This window comes from Ceratina calcarata, unplaced genomic scaffold (genome assembly GCF_001652005.2).
Source record: "Ceratina calcarata isolate Rehan_Ccalc_2016 unplaced genomic scaffold, ASM165200v1 scaffold178.2, whole genome shotgun sequence".
Taxonomy (NCBI): domain Eukaryota; kingdom Metazoa; phylum Arthropoda; class Insecta; order Hymenoptera; family Apidae; genus Ceratina; species Ceratina calcarata.
In genome coordinates this window covers 806,533-810,519 of record NW_017139212.1, presented here as the reverse complement: position 1 = coordinate 810,519, position 3,987 = coordinate 806,533, and the positions used below count along the sequence as shown (strand labels likewise).

Below are 3,987 nucleotides of genomic sequence, written 5' to 3'. Positions count from 1 at the left end.
TCGTCCTTAAAATATTGCCCACTAGTAGGTTTACACCCTGTATATTTATTGTAAGTTAAGTCCAACAAATTCTAATAGAGAAACTCGTGTCTCGTGTCTTCTTGAATATCACCGCGCGTGTACGTTTGAGTCGTCCTGCAGTTTGAAATCGTAAAATCAGTCATGCGTCAATATTACATACTATGTAGACCACGCGTATCACGTATTGCGAACGGAAATCTGAGTAGATAAGGGCTGGCAGACCCAGCCGTTTCCACGCGTCCTGCAATCCACGATTAACAGATTTCACCACACGATCGTGGACATTGTTCTTTCGTGTGAACCTCATTTTATTTTTTCCACATCTTGAGATGATTAGGAACAACCCGGGTCAAGAGATATTGCCAAAAATATTTTTGGTTCTCTACGTTCAGACGTCTTCTTTTGGAGGTGAAGGTGACTCACAAAAAAGCTATGGGAGACCTCCCGACGATGCCAGCCGTATTATTAGTATGCTGCTCGTTATCGGGAACGCTTCAAGGTGCGTCCGTGACCATCCACTTGTCTCGTTTCCTGATATTGCATATACCCGTTGCACCTCATCCGGCCATACGTAATATTACAGTAGCGTTCGATTCTTCGTCGTCGTTTGTTCTGATCAAAAAGTACTTATCAATGCAATTACTCTTCGAATTGTACAGAAGAATAAAAGTTAAGAACATGGTCTCGTTGAGTCTGAAAACGCGGATCGAACATTTCGATATTTTTCGTAAGACGGAAGATGAAACTGCAGGACCTGCGAATCGACGACGTCCTACAGAACGGCGTGCGCAAAACTTCGATGTAGTACATACATATGTATACTGATCGTTGATCAATAAGTCCCCAGGACAGTAGCGTATTAAATGTCCAAAGGATCCCAGCATAAAGAATGATAGCTATAGAATGAATAAATAAGAACGCGATCTGCCTTGAAACCTAAGCAAGCGAGATTAGTCTAGTCTACTTCCGTAGAGAAAACGTTTTTAATAAAATATACGTAAGAGATTCCCTTCGACCTTGCGAGAGAATCGATGTATTCACAAAAATCGATACTTAATCATCGTTTATAAAAAAAATTCTAATCGTCGTTCGATCGATCTTCGTCTCACTAAATATTTACGACAGCAATATTTTGTTCTAATATTAAAACTCGTCGTTCATTCATTTATTTCATATCACTTCGTCCTAATAGGAAGCCATCATCATATCTCGCTTCGTGATTGATCGAGCTACGGCTATAAATTTTACCTTCAAAAGACTATTTCCCTCGGCGCAGTCCCTGAAAAAGATTTTAATTACTCGTAGAACGCTGGATATACGTTTGACCTCGGCAATCTTTTAAAGTGCTCTATCCAGCTCGTTTCTACACTCAGCTTGCCAATTCTTTTTTACCTCGCAGCTGAATTTCTTCAGATTCTTAACTTTTTCGAATTAGTCTTATGATCTCTGAATAAAATATTAAAGGAACGACAGAGGACGCGATTTCTTTAGAGAACTCGTAAGATGTGAAAAATTCCTGTTTCCACCGGTAAAAGTTCGAAAGCTCCAGACACGTGAAAAATTTTGTTATTTACAAAAGTAATAGAAAGCGTTCATCGGTGTCGGTTATTCAATTTGGGAAACTGGATTAACGAAAATGCCTACAAGAAACTGTGGGAATTGGAGGGATAACTCTCGAGGGTCCAATTCATTTAGTGAATTGCTCCTGCGCCTGATCCAATACATTTTTAAAGGAGAACAACGCCTGTTAGGTAACGATGTGTCGTTCGAGAGTAGCAAGGTTTTCGATACGAAACCGAGATCGACACGGGAGTGCAAGGGGTTAACATTACAGACAGGGTTTAATAAATTGTAGGGCGTAAACAGCTGGTACCAGTTACCCAAATGCACTTTTAAAGGAGAACAGTCCCTGTGGTTGGAGACACACGACCGATCGTAACGCCACGACCGAAGTTCGTAGTGCAGAATCGAGTTGGAGCGCGAGGTTCGAGAAAAGGGGATGTTTAACGAACTTTAAGGGATGGATCGGTATAAGCGGCAGTGGCAGGACGCAGGCGTCCTCTGTACTCATCCGGCACGGTGGTGTATACATAGGTACATGGACCAGGATTCGCGCTATATACGTTCGTCATCGATAACGTCCAGAGTAATTCGGGCTTCTCGGCCGCTGAAAGGCCGGAATCGAGCAGCCGCCGCGTAGTGTCGGGGAGACTGCGGAAGCTTTCGAAGGGGTTGCCGGGCGAGAGAGCGGCTCTAGTCTTCGGACGAAAAGTGCGCGGTAACACGGGACACGAGCGATCACGGGCACGCGCGCGAAGCCGTACCGAGCGAAGGAGGTCGTTTAACGAGGAGCCCGACGGCGATGCGTCTGCGAGGCTCGACCTTCGTCCAAGTCGACGTTAAACTCTGATCGACCCCCGGTACGATTCGATCTCGCGTCGCGGGGGACGAGTGTTCGAACTCGGACGGATCGGACGCTCGGCGAACGGGCCGAGGCGGATCGAAGCGGACGAACACGAGCGACGAGCCGTCGCGACGGTAGCGCGTGTCATCGGTCTACGTTTCGCGTGTGTCGCATCCCGAGAGGAACGTGGAACGCGGGTACGCGGACACGGTGCGGTGCGGCGTGGGTGCGTGCAGGGGTTCGTGCACACACGTACGAGCGATACGAGGAATCGCAGGGAGGAGCAGAGGGGGTGGCGGCGGCGGCGGCGGCGGCGGCGTCGGCTCTGCAAAGCGTTCTCCGGCCAGTCTCGGTTAGCTGTTTCCTCTTCTCCCTTTCGTTCTCGCTGGCCTCTTTCCTCGCCGGATCGGTCCTCCCCCACCTTGGATACCGCCGTCCTCGTCTGGCCTTCGATGGCCGGAGTCGGTGCCGCGTTCCCGTCGAAAATATGCTCCGCATACGAGCTTTCGCGACGACGCTGTTTTGCTCGGCGGAGCTGGTGCTAGCGTCGGTACTGCTGGTGGCGGTGGTGGTGCCGATGTCGAGGAGGATGGTGTAGCCGCGCGGCTGTGCGCGTGCGGTGTGCTGCCTGCCTTCGACGGCTAACAGTGCGGACGGTGGCTTTAGACTCGAAGCTGCGGAAGAAAGGCCGCGAGCTCGGCCGTGCTCCGATGGCTTGATACACACTTTACGGGACGCGTATATGAAGCTACACTGCCCTGACTCGTCGAGTGAGTAGTTCAATTAATCGCAATTAGACACCGTCGCCGTACCGTCGTCCTACGCCTGAGAGACTCGTAACACCACACGGTCTACGATCGATCTTCGCGGTGGGCAAACTCCCGATCCTTCACAGCGTACCTACCACTCGCTCCTGGCCCGTCGTCTCTCTCTCTATCTCTCAACTCGTTCGGCTCCCCGTCTCTGCCGCTCTTCCATCTTTCACCCACCCGCCGCCGCCTGTCAACGCGAATTCGTCCTTGTCCTTCCGAGAATTCCGCGAATTTTCCATGCGTACGACGTACCTCCGTGTCAAGGATGTCGCGGCTCGAACGCGTACATCGAGACTTTTGTCCGGTTCGTCGAGCCGGATCGTGACGGTCGGGCATTCGTTCTCTTCTCGATCTCCGCTGGTCTCTTCATTCGCGGCTGGACGAATTTCGTCGAGTGAACGTCGATCGGTCGAAGGTGTTCGAACGAACGGGTGAAACGGAGCAACGATCTACTCGGTGTTAATTGCGTTCTCACCGATTGATTCCGCGTTCGCGCGAAACTTTTTCCTCTGCCATCGTGCCGGGCAGATAAAGAGATACTGCACGAGAGGACCGCAATAAATGTAACTACGTACGTCGGATTTGTCAACGATGAACGAAAGCTCAGAGAAAGTGAACCGGGTCACGACGCAGTTTTTCGGTGCACGTTTCCAAAATAGATGGACCGTGGAAAAATGTAACGGAGTGTAGCGGCTGACCGTAGGATGTTGTTGTTGTCGTCGTCGTCGTCGTCGTCGTCGTCGTCGTCGT

The 3,987-nt window shown here is 50.0% G+C and overlaps 1 protein-coding gene across 1 annotated transcript in view; it reads left to right on the top strand.

Moving 5' to 3' along the window:
- The first annotated feature begins 2,181 nt into the window (after positions 1 to 2,181).
- Positions 2,182 to 3,987, top strand: part of LOC108632876 (regulator of G-protein signaling 9) — an 18,312-nt gene continuing 16,506 nt past the window's right edge. The window contains exon 1 of the mRNA XM_026810864.1: positions 2,182 to 3,195. The gene's annotated coding sequence lies outside the window, so the exon portion shown is untranslated. The remainder of the gene's footprint in view (positions 3,196 to 3,987) is intronic.